This window comes from Copadichromis virginalis, linkage group LG15 (assembly GCF_057382275.1).
Source record: "Copadichromis virginalis isolate Kocher_CV1m ecotype Utaka linkage group LG15, C_Virginalis_male_GT1.1, whole genome shotgun sequence".
Lineage (NCBI taxonomy): Eukaryota > Metazoa > Chordata > Actinopteri > Cichliformes > Cichlidae > Copadichromis > Copadichromis virginalis.
Window position 1 is genome coordinate 39,465,602 of NC_140632.1, and position 19,460 is coordinate 39,485,061.

The 19,460-nt window shown below is 39.3% G+C and overlaps 1 long non-coding RNA gene across 1 annotated transcript in view; it reads left to right on the forward strand.

The window, feature by feature from the left end:
• The window catches only part of LOC146693009 (uncharacterized), a 63,512-nt gene that overhangs the window by 43,239 nt on the left and 813 nt on the right, over positions 1–19,460 (forward strand). Inside the window, exons 3-5 of the long non-coding RNA XR_014915331.1 lie at positions 14,789–14,907; positions 15,212–15,321; positions 16,528–16,596. This is a non-coding gene — a long non-coding RNA (uncharacterized LOC146693009). The remainder of the gene's footprint in view (positions 1–14,788; positions 14,908–15,211; positions 15,322–16,527; positions 16,597–19,460) is intronic.

The window sequence follows — 19,460 nt, forward strand, 5'->3', positions numbered from 1 at the left end:
TTAGGATAATCGCCGTGTGATGCATTTATCCCTCATAGTTAATTATAACACTTCTCCTGTGCATGAGCCACAGCGTTCATGAATCAAATGCTACAACTGCAAGGCGAAGATAGAAGGATCCGTCAGAAGTCGCCTTCTTCGGCTCTCTGCGGTCATCAAAAGCTACATCTCTTAGCCTCGCTGTGCTCAGATGGGGTAATCATTATATAGTTCTAGTGTACTAATATCTCTCTAATTGTGGGATGTTAGACTTTGAAGTATTCCTTTTCTTAAAAAAAGCCCTTTCCTTGTATTCGCAGTCCCTTAAAAAGCATGATGCACTCAACCTTGACAATGCATCAATAATTCAAAGACATCATCCTCTCATGATGTAGCTGTCTGAAATTGCGGAGATTGTGTCTGAGGGATAATATTGCACTCTGTCACATCCGACTAGCTGTCACCTGCTAGAGCACGAATAAACCCAGCTAATAAATGCAAAGTCAAGGCAAACACATTTTCATGATTTGCAGTACAGTAACTGCTGCCCTTAGCAGGAAATGGGACTTTAAGATTCTACAACATTCAGATATTAAATAATTGGGTGCTGCATACATTTTTGGCTTGCCCTTGAGTATAAAATTGATTTTAGGGATTTCCCAGCCCAACTTTTGCCCCCAATCCCGATCACAGTCCATTAGCACTCTACCAGAGTATCTACCACAACCAAGGCTGACCCAATACTTTAAAATCCCCCCTTCCCCCCCCCCCACACACACACACACACAGCACCGAGGTCTTAGCATAAAGTAGACCAACATTAAAAGAAGTAGAGCAATTTAAATATATTTGGCACACATCAGAGCGGCTCAGTTGTCACAGGACTTTTTGATTTTGCAGTTTTCTGATTTTATCAGTTGAGCGAAACATCAGTTTATTGTTCAATCAGCCCTGATATTCAAATGTAAAAAAAATAAAGCACAATTTAGAAAAAAAACAACTCAACGCGACTCTGCTCACAAGGTTTGCTAAAGCGTGCTGTCATTAACCGAAACTGCCGGCTGCTGTTTATTTGTTTTGAATGCTCAGCAGTTCTTAGCAGTGTGGCTCCAGCTTTTAGGGATGCACGGCAGTGGGTTGGTGCACATGGCAAACAGTAGTAGCCTATCATAAACTGATTGGAAGTGTGCTGATATCATGCACCAGAAAAAGTATGTGAATCGATCTGATCTCATTCCCGTAGATCGGCTTGAGATAACCAGCTCTTTTCATCTCATTGAAGAAATAAAAAGTGTTTCTCGCACAGTGGCATCAAACTTGAGTCTCGCCACCATCTTCGCAGTCAGAGGCTTAGATTGTGGCTAAATCTCCTTCCTTTTAGGAAGCTGTGCTGAGGTTTGTCTGTTTGTCATTAAATGTCTTTAAACGTTTTCTAGTAAAGCAAAACCTTCAGTAGCTTAAGTGAAGCGCTCGTTTGAGATTTTACATTTTTAGCTGGGCGTGATGCGAGATTTTGCTACCGTTCTGTGTCTGTTGAAAGGCTATCAGTGGATCTAATTAAACTGTATAAACTATATTAAATGATTCACCAATTGAACGGCGGGGTCTGGAAATCTATTATCTGTTGTCATTTTCACTGATGAGATAGTAATGGATTTGACTAGACTCTTCAAATTTGATTCATTCATCATTACGCTTGAAAATTAATACAAATTTTCGCGATCAATTTGGCTGCCTCCCAGTAACTTCTGGTACAAGATAACCAAACATGGAAAATTAGTAGATATGTAAAATCATTACCCACTGTTAATCATTATGGAAGTTTGTCTCGTTCATTGTCGTTGCAGTATCAGCACACTTGTGAGACAAGAATATTTCACTGATGTAATGTAATCAGAGATGTCTATCTCGGAGAAGTTTTGGCTCAATTAGTCCTCCTGAACACTCAAGGCTGAGTGCCGTGCTAATTTTGTCCTCTACCCAGCACCTGCAGTGCAGTCAATACAGTCTGACAAACTTCATGAAAGAAAATATTTAAGAAGCATATCTAGGCGAAGGTTATTAACGAGAGATACAGATCCTAAGAAATAGGTATTGTCTGAACTGAATTTAGTCAAATTCATAAAAGAAAAAGCCTCCAATGTCCAAAGGATGATAAACACATTAAGGAGATTGCATCTAACATAAACAATCAGTGTGGTCTGATTTAAAGCACACAGCAATCCTCATCTTTGTCTATTTGATAATCGTGTTTAGTCTCCACAGCGCAAACAATCCTGAAAATAAACAGTCACGAAGCGATAATGCCGTTTAGTTTCATTGGAAACGTGCTCTGCCTCCCTTGGGCTGGAAGATATTTGGATGGTCGAGTGAAAAATTGCTCCGAATTCTGACCAATGAATCGTTTTACACATGCTTTAATGCATTTCATAAATAATCTGCCTGAGAAGGTAATTAGTGCAGGTGTTTACACATATTTCTGCCATCAGGGTGCACAGTAGGATCACAGTTGGCTGAGTGAGTTTTTGGTTATTAAATTAGGCCCAAGGTAACAGGAAGAAGGATGAGCTACAGTTGGGCAGGTATGAGCAACAACATGTTTCCCTATTCATCATCCAACCAAAAAAAAAAAAAATACATATTCAGGTAATTATGCAGGTTCAAGTCATCTCCCATTTGAGGAACGGACTCAGTGTTTGCATAATCAGGCCTGTATGCAGAAAGATTTTTCATGTTCAAGACAGGAGAGAGGTCAGTAGCAGAGACACATCTCCCTGGGGGGCTTTCCAAAGATGAAAGAAGGGTCGGACCTAAAAATGGAAAGAAATTAAACTGCTTAACTTCACAGGGCCAAGTAGAAAAGCAAATTAATGCCATCACTGTCTTGGAAATAATGCAATAAACAATATAACAGAGGAAGCCTTAAAAAAGAGACAACTTGAGGATATTACACACTGCTACCACAAGACTCATTCCAACATAAGCAGTGGTGGCTTTTGTTTTGGGGAAATACTCCATCCAGCACCGCAGAAATCGGTCCGTCACCTCCCTTAGAGTCACAGTGACCTGCTGTCTGCCAGATCCATACGTCCCACTGCAGTTGCTGTTAAAACATCATTGCTTCTTAGTGCTGCAGAAACTACACAGGTGATGACAGGCCGTTCCCCGAGGTGAAGCTGATTGTTCCGCTGACCTCACCCGGACATAGAGCAGCAGTCACACTATTGGGTTTTGCAGCCTACGTACAGCAAACAGATGCCACTTTTGACAATGAATGCTTACATTCTTCTTGAATCGGTTTGTTTAGACTAAAACCAGAAATGTATGTCTGTTTTCTTTGAAACACAAGAAGTACGGATGTGAGGGGAAAATGCGGTGCCATAACCAGGATAATTTGTCAGCTTATGAAATGTTGTAAAAAACAAAAACAAAAAAAACAAAACAAAAAACGAACTAAAGATGCTGTCCAGTAGATGACATATAATCCGTAAAATTCAGGGTTTTTAACTTATTTATTTTTTTGGAGGGCTGTTTTATTTTTTTGATAAATAAAACATATATAAAAACTACCTAAATGTGCATTCATGTGCCTAACTGGAAATGCTGATTAGTACAGTGGCAGCTGACCAACTGATTTTACTAAGACAAAACTATAAAATTATAGAAATATGAAGACGTTAAACACATAGTAAAGGCCTAAAGCTAATTTGCTGCTGAAGCCAAAGGAGCGGTGTGAGTTTGTGTACTCCATGTGTGTGCAATTTAAGTGTTTTGGTCAATGAGACCAGAAAAGGCCTAGTATATTAATAAAGTGTTAACCTTTTAAAACTAGGATAGTATTAGTATTAGAGGTTTATCATTAAGACACAAAAGAATATGATGGATTATACTGTTATTCCATTAACCTCCTAGGACCTGCGTCCACATATGTGGACATCACATTTTGGGTTATTTAGACCAAAATACTCAATTTTGCTCTACAAGGGCCTGATATGCACTTACGAGGACATTATGCTGCTACTGTTGTATCAAAATTTTAAACTAATATTGTCATATGTGGCTATTATTTTTCTTAGAAACAAAAATTAGGTTAAAAAAAAAAAAATCCGGTAATTCTTTGTTTTTACATTCATCAGGTCCCAATCAGCCCAAATATGAAAGAGAAATTAAAAATGCCGTGGAAGAGTTCGGGTCTTGGGAGGTTAAATTGATGTTTAGACGTGGGTAAGAGAGTCTATTGATATTAAGGCCTGATGGTGCCCTGTTTTTACAGTCACATATTAATGGTTATAGAACAATAAACATGCTGTCAGCCAAGGACAAAAATGATTAAAAAAATCAATGAATGTTATCAGGGAAAGATAAAGAATTTAATCACTATTTAAAATCGTCACCTATCTGCACACTGCGGCCCAAGAAGTCTTCCAGTTTTCCAAAGAACTGTTGAGTCATACCTGTTTCAGTCGATCACTATTCACGAACATAACCTGCGCCACAGCAGGATAGGATGTTAACCCTAAAGTTACCCCACTAAGCCTAAACCCTGCTTCATAGCACAGGTCTCTTGGCATGTTACAGTTTTTTGTGTAGTTGCATTTTGCTCTTCTGCCTAATCATTGTAATGTTTTGGGAATCAGTAACTGTTGATGGCCAGGCTACCACTGTGTATGTAACCCCGCCGCGGGGTAGTTTGTGAAATAGTCTCAACCTTTAATCTATTGATTTGTGTTGCTGGGCATAAAATTCCCAACAGAATTTCATGTCCCTGAACACAACTTTCCATCAGTTTGCTTTAATATGTTTTGACAAGAGAGAGAGGAAAAAGTTTTTTGAGGCTGGAGCGATGGCGGGGGAGCTAGGCATCAGACCCGAGCCCTATTCATGCACATCAAATATTTTATACTCATCGTTTACATGATTTTTGTATTTCTATGATGTTGCTTGGCTTGGTTTCGCCATCAACAGCTACTTGGTTTAGTTTAGAAAAAATATGGTTTGGAATAAAATACAGAGCTTGCCAGTCTGTTAAAAATTATGCTTTTCTGGTTGCTATGGTGACAGCTACCTGCTTTCACTTCAAAAGTACATGCTTTGGACTCAAAAATATTTCCTAAATGTGGGATTTTGTGTCCAAAGCTTGAAAGGAACCATTCCTTTTTTGTGATTATATCACAAACTATCATAATTTTCACAACAATTGTCTGTACGTCCCATCTTTTTTCTTTAGCTGAAAGTACACTCTGTTCTTACAGCCTTTCAGCAACTTTCTCACCGTGTGGGAAAAAATAAATAAATAAAAAAACATCACCAGATCCCCTTGCACTGTTTAATGCAGAGGTGATTTTGCTATCGATGCTTACTTATTGGATGGCAAGAGCTGGCCTACAGCAAATAGTCCCTGGTTGACTCATAGCCCAACTGTGTTGACAATGAATGTTCTCTGTTTAGGAGTTGCTTGGGAGTTATAGTTTTGTTTCCTGTTGCGAAGATTCAGGTAAGGGGGTACCGCAAATTGCCCAGAATTGTGTCTCTATTAGTCCCTTGGTGTACTGGCAGCCCATCTAGTATGCTGTGAAGGGGAGAAAGGCTGAAATCTCTCTATTATTCCTGAATTGGAAAATGCTGAAAAACAGGATGGCCTTTAGTCTGAGGATGGTAATGTTAATCAGCAGCAAAGAGGTTCACAAGTTGAACGCACTGGTGTAGCAGCTGGTGCTAATGGACTAAAAAGGTGGGTCTAATTAAAAATAATGAAATGTGTGGGTTGTTGTAGCAGTGGTCTATTACCTGCTGAAATTATCAATCCTTGCTGTAACATTATGGATAACATTATTTCAAATCAATTGCAGTGACACGGTGATAATTTGGAGTTTGGGCAGGAGGAAGTGATCTCATTAGCACGTGGGAGTCCATATTGTAAAGGTGGCTTCCTTAGTGTTAATATTAAGACATATCTGTCTGTTTCACACACATATAAGAGCCTGTCTGTGTGCTGTTGTACAGAAATGTACTTTAGGTTGTCAGGTGGCTGAAACTGACTTTTCCAAAGTGAAGCAACGCTGGAAGAAACATTTTTTTTCACACTTGCTGGCACATCTTCAAATTTGATCTCCGGCTGATTCAAATACCTGCAAAATTTGACACAAACATTTAATACAACTTTTTATGAGGAGTACAATAAATGAAAACGCATGGACAGGTGTGATGATAGTGAAGGGTTTAACTTGTGAAATAATCACAATTGTTAAATTCTGTTCACATCGTGGTTTTGGAAGATCACTGGATGGTTAGTTCGGGGTCCAAAATTGCTTGGCTTAAAGCGTAACTATAGGTACGTTGGTGATTATGCAGTTAATAAAACAACATCCTGTCCGATTTAAAGTTTGACTTTGGGGAATTACAACTGCTTGATTCCTTTATTTTCAGCTATTCTGTTGCAGATTTGCTGCTGTGCTTGGGGTCACTGTCCAGCTGCATGACCCGAATCGGGCCGAGCTTTAGCTGCCGGACAGATGGCCTCGCAGTGACTCTAGAATCTTTTGGTGTAGAGGAGTTCATGGTTGACTGTTAAATCAATGACTGCAAAGTACGCAGCTCCTGTGGGTGCAAAACAAGCCCAAATCATTGGCCCTCCACTGTGAGATGTGCTGATATGCTGCATTTGGTTTCGAAAGATCAAAACTAGCTCAGAGCACTTTTCCATAATGTGATGGGTATGATTTGCGTCCTAACCGGTGCTGGAGGTGAATACAAACATCATAGGCCCACCATGCATTCTGTCCACATCCAAGAAACACAACAACGAAAAAACACCAACTTAAAGTAAGTTATGATTAAACAGGATGGTTTGATTATAACAGAATGGGAAATATATGGTTTGGGAAACTAAAATGTTCCACTAAAGATAAGTGAACATGAAAATGTAGCTGATTAATAATAGATGTGATAAATGCGTGGCAACTATGTGCTTTTGTCAGTTTCCTTTTTTTTTTATCTACCCAAGTAAAATTGATGTGGTAGGTTATAAACTTTGATGTATCGGCTAATCACAGAACAGTGAAGTATTGTCCACCTCGTAACAGTTTCTGGCATCTGGGTGGTGAGTTGGGCACAGAGGCACAGCTGGTTGATTCATTGAAAATCAACAAAACACATTTAAGCAGTTATGTTCATTTTTTATGCTTCAGGGATTCAAACCTCCCAAAAGAAAATAGTAGCACCTCTTGGACTCTTAATGGTCATTAGAATTTCAGAAGCATTCATCTCTATATATTCCATTAATTTATGGAATATATAGATTTTAGTTTTCAAACTGGTGTTTGCATAGGAGCACGTCTGTGTGTGCAGGAGACAGGAGAACTAAACTTGTGGCGTTTCATGCACTGGTCAAAGCAATTCTTTTGTCTGATAATGGTTCACAGTCGGTTGTTTTTCTTCTGGAAGGATATGGTATCATTTCTTTTAACGGAATGACAAACCCTCTGAGGAATGGAGGGGACAGGCGATAAAAATTATAATTTCGCTGTGTACTATTTTCAAATCACCGCAGTATGTAATTATGTGGCAAACATCTTAACGTGTGCTGTAAAGCTGTTAAGAACCTTAACTGCTCATTTATGAAGCTGTTTTCATAGCCTTGCCTTGAAGTGAAAGATGACGGGCTCGAGTATGCAACCGCCTTTAAAAAGAACATTTTACCACTGTGTCTGCAGATACAGGGCGACAATAATGGGTTTTAAGCAGCACCACCTTACTTGTTCGAAAGCAGCAGATGAACTCAAGTTTAATAACCAAAGTACATACATCTACCAAAACAGCACAGCCCTCTAAATTCATTATTTTATTTAAACAGGACAAATTTAGAAAACTGCATCTGGTCCAGATATTTATCAGCGCACACCTGCTCAGCTGATTGCTGCTTTTATCCTTCCTGGGAAAGCACATGGATGAGTTGTGCCAAATTTCAAGTCAGACTGATCACCGTTTTATTATATTGCAGAAGCATCATGTTGGCAAAATGCTATCAGATTTTGCAATTATACTCTTGAAACTACCATGGCGGTTAAAATCCCAAGCATAAAGTTTTCTTAAACTCCCACATCGGAGGTGAAGCCAAATCCAAGAAACTATGCACCTGTTTTCACTCATGACCAAACTCTCCATCATATTTTCTTTTAATGTGCAAAATGTAATTTGGAACATTCTGAAATTAAACTGCCATGTCTGCGGTGGTCTTGAAGTCGGATCCATACCAAAAATGGTGCAATTACCTTTTCACTCATGACCAAATCCTCCATCAAATCTTCTTATAATGTGCAAAATGGCATGTGAAACATTCCCAAACAAAAACCAAGCCCAAACATTTTGGCAAATGTGCTTTGGGCTTTTGGTATGTAGATCTGTTGTTTGTACTTTCTGTGCTTTAATGTCTTTCTTTGCAGAACCTTAACTGAATCCTAAAAACCTGTCAACTTCTTTTCGACAGTGTTAAAAAAAACAGTCGCTAAATTGTGATACGTCTTTCAAACAGTCCGATGCTAGCATACTTCTTTGGAGTCAAAACAGTAACGCAAGCTATTGCTGTTTTCTTGAAGATGCCCCATGTGTTATTTTGTCTGTCAATCACACTTTGAGAGAAACAGCCAATGATAACTGAAGGCACTGAACAAACTGAAGGCACTGAAGGCAGTGAACAAACCACTGTGACCTGCAAATAGTGTAAAAAGTCAGTTCAAACTGAAAGTAGCAGGAGGACAAATCCACTGCAGTATGTGAGAGACAAGTGTGCAGTGCCTCTTTTTGATGCTACATTCCTGCTCCAGAAACACGACTAATAGATGCTAACAGTAGCTGCAGCTAGGCCACAGCTGGAAGGACGTACAGTGCTGTCACTCCAACTCGTATTTGTCTTTGTATTGTTCACAATATGTATTACATGTCTATTGGATTATAGACTTGTTATTTGTATTAGGTGCCTCATGCATGGCCCTAGAACAATAAAAGCTCCAATAAAGACTATTATAAGCTTATGGGAACAGAAACAATGTGAATCATCTCATCAGTGACTTTTTGCAATAAACCATTCTTCCCACTGGTGAAGCCAAAATATTCAGTGTTTCATTTAAATTTTCCAAATAAACACATGCACAATTTGTATCGTTCTAATTTATGCCATACTGTTTGTCTTTAGTGGAAATAACAAAACATTCGCAATTTGCAAAAACAAATGTGCACCAAAAATCAAAACCAGCTTAGCTGAATGATTGACATCCAATGAATCCCTTGGAGATCAAAGACTGCTGTGATGGTGCCTGGTTCATGTGAATCCATGCGCTCCATCAGATTGCTGCCCCTGGAATGTAGCGTCGCTTTGGACCAGGACTTTAATTAGAACAGACTGTTTTGAAGTCGGACGGGTCATTATCTGGCTAACAGAATGAGGACATTCTGTATTTCAGGTTGTAGAAGGAATATAGTGTCTGTTTTCAAAGCATAAGCAGATATGTATCAAATAGTCACAGCGGCAGATGAATGTGATTCCGTGTCTCGCTTGACATTGTTGCTAAGCTTGTCTTCAACTTTTCATGCTACTGTGAAATTACTCGATTTACAGCTGCTGCAGACAGAGGCTCATGGACGAGTGAGTGGAACGTGATTGCAGGCACTGAAATTTTGTGCAGCACCATAACACAGCTGTGTTACAGTTGTTGAGATTTATCAGTTAAATCAGGGAGAAATGCCTTCACGATGATAAATGAGATTGGAAGTTTAATTGAAAATGAGCCTTTATGGCAGCACAAATTTGTATGTTGCAAGAGTTGCTCACTGTTTATTCAAATTTCCAAATTTCCCTAAGCTTGACAAAAGAGAAAAATACAAGTAATCTGCTTTAGCATTTTTAAAACCAAATCTAAACACAAAAACCAAGTAGTCTCATGCAGTGCTTATGATTAGAAAAAATGGGCCATTTTCAATTGCCTAGTGTCCCAAGTGCAAATTTATTGAGACATTGTTTCAACGTGAAAGATGGACCTCTTTTTCTTTATGCAGCAGAATTTGAAATCAACACAAAAGGTCATATATGCATAAATTAAAATGTTACGGAGTCTTTGATTTTAAGAAGCTTTTGTTCGTCGCTCTTCATAACGTTACAGTGGACAGCATGCTGAAAAAGTGTGGAAAGCCCCTTTTGGCCATGTGGCCCAGCGTTTTCAGCTGTGGTCTCTTTAATTACACTGGGAACAATGGGGTCAGTTGTTTCAATACAGTTCTGAGGGTACATCTTTACAACATGGAGAAGCTTGGAGAAAGCAGCTGTCAGCGAGGATTTCTCTCGCCTCCTCCTTTATCTGCTCAGCTGCAATGTTGCTAAGCACCCGGTATGAAACTATGTTTGAGAGAAAAATCATGCAGATATGTTTTCCATTCATTCATCACTATTCAGCATTTCAAATATAAGATGGCTTTCCTTTGCACAGGTATGTTGAGTGGGCGCTTGCCAAAGCCTGTGGCATTTCAATAGAATATTAAGCATGTCTGATCAAATTGTAGTCACAAAATTACTTACCAGAGATAATATTTATGGTAAGAAAAATGAGATCCCCTTTTATTCCAGTTCAGGAAGAGGAAAGAAACATTGTGTTTCTTGCTGTTTACTATGTTAGTGCCGTCCTTGATGACACTGGGTTCTGTAGCATCAAAGTGCTTTTCTATAGAATGAAGCATTTGTAAGATCCGAGCAAACTGATCACTTTGGGGGGGGGGGTTGTGCTTTACTGGGTAAGTGAAACGTGCACCAGTGAGGATGTTCATTTCATGTAGAAAGCACTGTGAGAAAAAAGGTGAAAGGCAAAGTAGGCTAGCACAAACAGCTAGGAGCTGCTTCAAAGTTTGTAATGTCTGAAACGGCGGTACAGCTGGTGTGAAACCATAGTTTCACGAATGCTAGCCAAGTAACTATTTGATCACAACAGTGGGATATCCATAGTATACCAAGCTGTGCAGCAAATACACAGCTCCGTGGGTAGTCAAACAGTCATACTTATGACATGCATAGTTGTTTGTTTGTTTTTTAAAATAAGGTATACGCTGGTTTACGCTTGTGGTTGCATGTTGTGTCGCACAGAGTCAAATTGAACAGAACAAAGTAGTGTCTAACTGTCTTCCCCGCAGTGCTGAAATAATGACCCGTCGTCTTTGTGTGCATTGTGATCTCTCTCTCTCTCATTTTTTTCCTTTATTTTCATCCCCTCGTTCTCTCACTTCGCTTTTTTTTAATACCATTTTTAGCCAATTGAGATGTGGAGCTCAGCAGGAGGAAACATGCTGTATCTAGTGAAACAAGACCATGAATAATTTAAAACGGCGTTATTAATGAACTTCTAGACATTATGTTAATGAACGATTTCAAGTCTAATTTGTCAGCCAGACTTCTGTTGTCTTTTCTGTCACTTTTTTGTGCAGGTTGTGAGGCATTGAAATTAACATCAATTATGACAGGAGAAGAAAAGTTTTGCACTGTAATCAATCTGCAGTAAAATAATCCCAAAATATTTTTAAGTTTAAATAAACTTTAAATATGACTTGTGCATCTTAATATTTAGCTAAAACACAGCCAATCACTGTCTTGTAATTATCACATGTATAAGAAACATATCAACACAGAAACTATCGTCTCAAATAATTGTCAGTATCAAAGAGGATCATCATAGAAATCACCGTAGCAGGGATAAATGTCTTTGAACTAAACTACAAGGTGATGCTCTCAAGGTGGATAAATATTTAATCGAGAGGCACAATATAGAAATAACATGGCAGCATCTTTTCCGGCGAGACTAGTACCAGTTTTGTTTTATCAACGAGACAACGTGGTGCGAGTGAGTCTTCAGATCCCAAAGAGCCATTAGTGCCCTGTTTTTCATTGTGACACTGACTTCTTGGATAGCTGCCATCCCTTGATATCATATTACAGCATCAACAGCCCCCCGTTTATCTTTATTACTGGCCCCTAATCTCTGGTGACGGTTAATCATGTTACAAGTTCCTTGGGTCGCTTCTGCATTGTCTTCGCCATAATATTTATAACTTCTGATCACTGAACGGTGTGTTACGCAGGGTTTTCCCACCATCACGACTTGTGTCTTAATAAGAGAAGTCACCCGTTCTCCCACCGTGCTGCTTAGTCATGCTGTGATTAATGTCTTCATGGTCTGGTCAAAGTGTCGATATCTTAAACAGCTGGGCCCATCTGTCATCTTTTTCCTGTGACACCCCTGAACGTAACTCAGGTCCTATCAGGGAGGCCATCCATCAAAGTGGTAAACAGAGACGTCTCACATTAGCAGCCCCGAACACTTCTCATCGTATACCATAACAGACAAGCAATCATCTGGTATTATGTAGCGCTACAGGCTAATGTGAAATATTAACGGAAATATACAGCACACCAGCTGCCGATTGGATGAAGCATCTGTGCTTCGCGTAATTGGTGGGTAACAATTTAATATTGAGGAGACAGTAGATTGTAGATTTGCTCCGCAGATTTGTTCCGAAGCTGTAAGACAATGGCCACAGCAATAAAAAACGAAACACCGATTTCGGGGGTGTATTTCTTACACTTTTTCTGTCTTTACTTCACTGTGTGTGTAAAATTAAAGGCACAGGGTCTGTTTTCTTTGAATAAACTGTGCCTGCCTTTTTACTCGTGTCACATAATCTGTGTTGCAAAATAGCAGAGAAGAGCATTTCACTTATAGCTGAAGTGTGTGCTTTACAAGAGCCTCATAAAAATGACTGATACCTACAACCACCTTGAACGCAGAGTGTAATGATGCATTTGGATGCATTTATTACCTTTGTCATTTTGTTTCCTCAAGGGGGCAGTAGAATCAGGGACAGCAGGGGTGTCTTTTTATCTGTGCGATTGGTGATGGATTCACTACCATTGCTGCTCAGATAAATGCTGCAGGGTTGAGGCCATGGGCCAGCTTACGAGGGATCAACCTCATCGTTTTTTCCACTGCCCACAACCTTCCCTCTATCTCTCTGCGCGGCACTCACTCCTGGTAGGGATTATGCCGAAATACTGTATATGCACTTGGAAATCAAGATATGGAGCTTTTGTCAGTACTTTTGTCAAGCAATGGAGATAAACGTGGTTAAAATATGTGTTTCCAACGCACGTCGCAGAAGCTCAACCTAATGCTCGGCTCTTTTCAAAAACCAAGGGCCACATTTCTATTTTTCTCTCTGCTTCCAGCACTGATATTTTTCTATTCATGAAACATAGATAATGGTCTCTGCAGCAGTGGGGTTTCTTAAGGATATACTTGTTAAAGTGGGAGATAAAAATGTGGATGTATCACAGTTAAAACATCAGTCTCTTAGCCCCCGGTTGCTCGCCATTGTGGTCCATTATTTGGATTCAACCAAAATCAAACCACATGGTGTTTGAAAAAGAAAAACTCTGTTAGATAAAGGAGGCCAAATTAAGCACAGGTCTCCAGAAATTGGAGCAAGATAGTGTTTCTTTGACTCTTTGAAACCGAAGCACGATCTGGCACACGGTGAGGAGGGGAACAGCTAATTGCATCAGCACCTCTGCATAAAAACTCATTCGGTTACGAAGACATAATGGAAAACAGGATTCGTCCGCAATGCTTCACGTAATACACACCTTTTTTATTTCCTCGCTCAGAGGGGTTTTTTTTTTTCCTCTATTTGCTGTGGTCAGAGCAAAGATACCCATTGTAACAGTAGGAAACATTTCACATGTATTGAGGAATGAAGCAAAGGAGGCCAATAATCAGGGCAGTTAAATGGAAATAGTTTCATTTCCTTTGGTGTAAACAAATACCCCATGTAGTCCTCGGACCAGAGCTGTGGGTAATCGGCTGCTATAACTCAACAGAACACTTTGCCCTGAGCTAAACATAATACTTCCTGCACTTAACTAAATCCATTTTTCAACCCTCAGTAGAGTTATGACACACCAATACATAGTTGTGCAAATGTCTGACAAACCTTTGCAAAGAAAATAATAAAGCAGTGCTTATTTAAAGCTGTTTACGGAGATATTTTAGAGCATGGAATATAAAGGGGTTAAAGGTGAATAGAAAGGGGGCTTACCGTGGAGTTAATTTAGGTTTCTCTGCTTTTATTCTCTAGTGGACTGAAAATAATTATATCAAAATATGAAAATAGCAATCCACGGTCTCCTCCTCTGTTTCTGCTCGCTTTAAATTGTCCATTTAATTTCAGTTAAGTCAGTGGGCCGTTGCTTTGTCACATCCCACCAGCAGCGACTCTTTTCTTAATGCTTTTCATACACTGTGAAGCTCCGAGGATGACTGTGGGAAAGTTAAATGATTAATCACTGCTTTTAGCAACAGGTTCAGAGTGAAATGTATGAACCTACAAGTAGGAGGATGTGCAGCTCTGAGCCTGTCAAGCCCAAAACATCCAAAACAGAAGATTAGGCACCTGTCTTAATCCTTTATCTTGGATTCCGTTGTTTGCTTTCTCTTTCCAAGTTCTTCCTTTTGTAATTAGCACCTAGCGTCTCTGAGATGGGTTATAGTTGACTGCTAAAGAGAGGATGAAACCTGCATGACTGTAATAGCATGAATTCACCCTATCACGAAACGATGCAGGAGGTCTTTTTCACTCCTGCAGGTGGTGTGAATTCTATCGCCACACCTTCTGGAGCAGCATGGCTGTATCCAAAGCTGAGATACACCTATGATAGCTCACACTGGCGATGCTGTTTGTACTACATGGCATAAACACTTTGCCCATTCGTTTCACTCAGGTTGTAATGGTCCTTGAATGGCTGCTAGGACCCGTGCAGTTCATACCTCAGCACTAAAGCAGGAGACGGGTTGGTCTAAGGTCCCGTTGCGAGGCACTGGTAGATAAAGCACACTCCAGGTAAAAGCATGCATGGCCACTCACCATTAGATCACTCCACATGATGTCTCGAAGATGGCGCTCTTAATTAGAAGGTCCTTGGATCTCGCTGTCTAAAGTCACATTTTACTGCCCACATTACCACTTTATATAACACAGTTCATCCCGAGCTGAGTCGAAACATCGCCGGGATGAACAGTTTATTATGAATATAAGCTGTAATTGACACTACTTTGGAGTTACTTTATGGCTTCATGTTGAACCCAGCATTGCCTGCGCTGTCTTTGACGATTAGCCTGTTACTCACCTGTACTTCATCCCCCAGACAATGGCCTGTTCTGCTCATGCAGATGATGGTGTGCAATATCAAAGCCAAATGAGATGGCTGCCAATTAGGGAGGGCTTCCAAGTGCATTTCAATGCAAACGCGCACTGGTAAGTGCACCCTGTAGTCTTTTCCATTCAAAGACACTTTATTACAGGTAGACTTCAACAGAAACTTCTGAAAGTATTTCAATTACTAGAATAAATGGCAGACCTCATTTCAATACTTGGCTTTGGGGAAGGGGTGAACTTTGTAATGATGTCTTCCTAAATGTTCTAAGCTGGAGTTTAAACTGACTTTCTCTTTGGTTAACGGTGTGAGTTAACTGGAAAATTCATATAATCCTTTTTTCTGTGTTCTTGATGGACAAGGCTTGAAACGCCTGAAACAGTGTGAGACCACAGAAATATTTAGAGTACCCCCACAATCCCCACAGGACGTTTTTTCACGATGTCTCTGTACAGATGTCTCTGAGTTTAAATAACCAAAGTTTACAGTGGTTACATGTCTTACCAGGCAGTGTTTAATTTTGTTTCCTATTTAGTGCTCGGTGTAAAATTAACTAGTGCATCCTACTAAAAGTGCAACGCTTTTGTCTGCACCTAAGCCCTTTTATCTAACATTCACACTGTCTGACGGACTCCTTGGGCAGCTCGGCATTCAGTATTTTGCCCAAGGATACTTTGACACATGGGCTGTAGGATGAAAAGATGGTCCAATAAATGTTTCCCAAAGGATTTTTTAAAATGCCACACATTGCCTTTTAAGCATTATTGTAGCAATATATCAGGATTTCCTCTTTTAAACACCTTTTAATCAGAACAGGTTGGGTTAAGACAGCCAAAAAGTGTCTCCCTCTGAGTGTGTTTCCTGAATCCGCAAAAGCGCATCGGTGCACCACAGTGGCCTTTGAATCCAAATTTTTAGTTATTATTCAGATTAAATCAAGTCGGGGCAGACGGGAAGAGCAGTCAGAAGAAGCTCACTGCTCGAAATCTCGAAGCTCTACCTCTGTGATTGCTCAGGCCACCGTGGAATAAAGATTAGAAGAAAATCACTAATCACAGCGGATGTCATTAGCATATTACCAATAAGGGGTTGCAAAAAGGAAAAGAGGAATTGCCTTATAATGCTGGTTAAAGTACGAATCAATGCCATGTATGGATGCACACAGCTGCTTGACAAACAGATATATTCACTTCCAAACATGGGTAAAGGAAGTGTCTAATAATGATGTTTTTTTCAATGTTTTTGTCTGAGTCACTCGCTGAAGCACTTGATGCTAATATCACATTCCCCCTCTCTCTTTTGATCAGCTTTTGCAGCTGGGCTGCCCTGCCTCACTTGGATGCATCAACAAAGCTTGAAGTGGCCACTCTAATCTGGTTAAGTATTGCCTGGTTGGGGAGAAATTAGCCGAATTCTTTTAACTTTTCAAACAAACATAATACAGTCAAACTTGCTGGATGAGAATCAATTACATGAACTGAATATAGGTTCGGGGGGGAGATATCATTTCATTTCTGGAAATCATCTAATACGTCTATTCAGTGGAATATGCCTGTAGTATCACATCGAAGCCATATTTCAGTCCAGTGAAATGAATGAAGCAGTGGAGTATCCGTTGAAACACTGCCAGAATATGTTACACAAATCTTTTTCACCCCGTGGTAATATTGCCATTATCTGCTTTACTTCAAAAATACTTATATCTTGCCTAAATCCGCGAGACACTGTGAGGAATAATGGGATCATCATGCTTTCTCAAAGTGATTGGTTGGATTGGTGAATAGAAACTATTGCCCTACTTGTGTCAGTCTATTAAACAACATCTGTCTAAATAGAAAAAAACAGAAAGCTAATGTTATTCAGTAGAACGCAATAAATCTTCCAAAAGTGCGATACCTTTGTGTCACATGTATAAATTCTGCAGTATACTTTTACAAAGTTGTTGATACTAAATCATGTTGGAAATCCTCGATATAGAGTGGAAACCACTCTAACAGCATAATTCTGATTTAATAGGTGACAGTTTCACTAGACATTGAGCTATAGTTTTGCATTTAACACTAAGAATATCCATCTATGTACCTGTCAAGCTATTGTTTCTGTAGATTAATTGCAGCGATAGTAAAAATAAAATACTTTTGTTAGACTTTGCTATAAGCGACTTCTTTTAAAATCAAGGGAAAAAAACAAAAATGAATTCTTTTATTCTTGACGTGCCTAACAGATGGTTTCGAGGGGAAAAAGAATATGATCACAATACAGACATTTCTGTTGTATTGAACATTTTCTCCCATTAGATCTTTAAGGCAGATTGTCTCCATTTTTCAATGTGTCTAAAGCCTTTGTTTGAGAGAGATCCGTTAAATCTGTCTTGCTTCTAATAAACTGCCATTATTCCCTTCAACAAGGCAGCTCTCATTAATAATGCTTCTGTCAGCTGCTCATTCTCTTCCGTGAAAATAGAAAATATCATTAATTACAGTTTCTGTCACCCTCTGACAGCTTAAGCAATTGTTCTAGTCCCTGAGTTCTGTTTCATTGTGCCCATACCTTGTGACCACCTATTCTTTACTGTCTCAATGGGGATGTCCAGCAAGTGAGAGCCACAAAGGCCCTGCGAGATTTCATCGCACATTGCAAAGCTTCTATCCCAGCAACACATTAGTCATCCGGGGAGCAATTGACTCAGGACGTAGACTCAAAATCTAGTTTTTATTTTACTCTCAAGCAGAGATTAGGGAAAGATTGGTTCGGTTTACTTTTCATTGTGGATTTGTTGCATTTTTGCCACTCTGAGAGATATTCTCCCTGGATAAACATAGAGGGATTTTCCTATTCAATTCATCAACTGGGGAAAGGAAGAGAAAAAATCATTGACTTAAGATTGCAGCTGCCGAATGTAGACAAGAGAACTGTTGCACAAATACACAAGGATCTCGTTGCGTGTGAAAAATGGCCCGCGCGAATAGAAGGAAACATTTGCAGGACAACTCTCCCAACATAACTGCACACTGTGTTAACAGAGGGAGATGCTTGGATTTCTTAGATTTACAATATGTAAACTACAGAGAAGCCAACAATCACACACCGGCTGTTCCCCAGAGTGCTGCCATGTCAGAAAACTATTTGGTTTGATCCGAGTTTCAGCTTTTCTTCAGCAAACTTAGTAATGAAGCTACAACACATTAGTCATAAATTCAGACCAGATATGAGTCTATTAAGTCTATCAAATACCCATTAAGTTGTTGTGTAGCGTTGGGTTATAGCGAGACGTATCAGCCTCCATGCAGAGCTCATTTCAGTTTGTTTATGTGTTTCTGGATTGGCTACAGGGGGCAAAATAAGCACAAACACAAATGGCTGTACAACACAGTTTGGCAAATTCAGTTTGAAGAATTGCTTTGATCTTGTCATCTGATCCCAGTAAAGTCATATTTGGATGACACCACAGCAATTTAACCTGTAAATATTATATATATAAATATAAAGGCACAAAGGTTGAGTAAATACAAAATGATTACATAGCTAGCAATGTAATAAGCCACACTCTGTGCACGTAAAGCATAGCAGGGAATTTAGGTCCATTGCACAATAAAAATCACTATAAATAAAATGTAAAAGTACTAATTAAGTATTAATTGGTAGGTACAAGGAGAATATTTTCTTTGCATCTATCACAAGGTTTAGGTATATAAATATGTCTGTTTGTGTCAAAGTTAATAATGCACTTAAATCTATCAAGCTCGTGAATCCACATGCATCTATTTGAAGTTACTGTCCTAAATAAACATATATGGCTGTAACAATTTCTGTGAGCCCAAAGAAAGGCATTATGTCTTTGGGATTATCTATAGGTGCTTCAATGCATTTTTGTTTTTTACATAAATGCTGTGCGGCGAAATTAACGGTGATAACTATGAAAGGAAGTGTGATTAATAAACAACATGAGGCTAAAATTAAACCGCACACTCGAAGAAAAAGTAGATGTTCTTCAAAAGCTTTTCAAGGAATATCTACATTCATGTGCTGTTCATTATTCATTTGCAGTTCAAGAAAAAGCCAGAGAATTCATTTTATATTCTGCGGCTGCGATAAACCGTATTAATGGATTAGCTGCCGAGATACCATACTGTTTCTTAAGTTATTGCTGAAATATTCTTTCACATATTCTGTCAAACACCGGATTATATGACACAATAACTTGGACCTTGGTTAAAGTTTCCCATGATTGATATGCTTT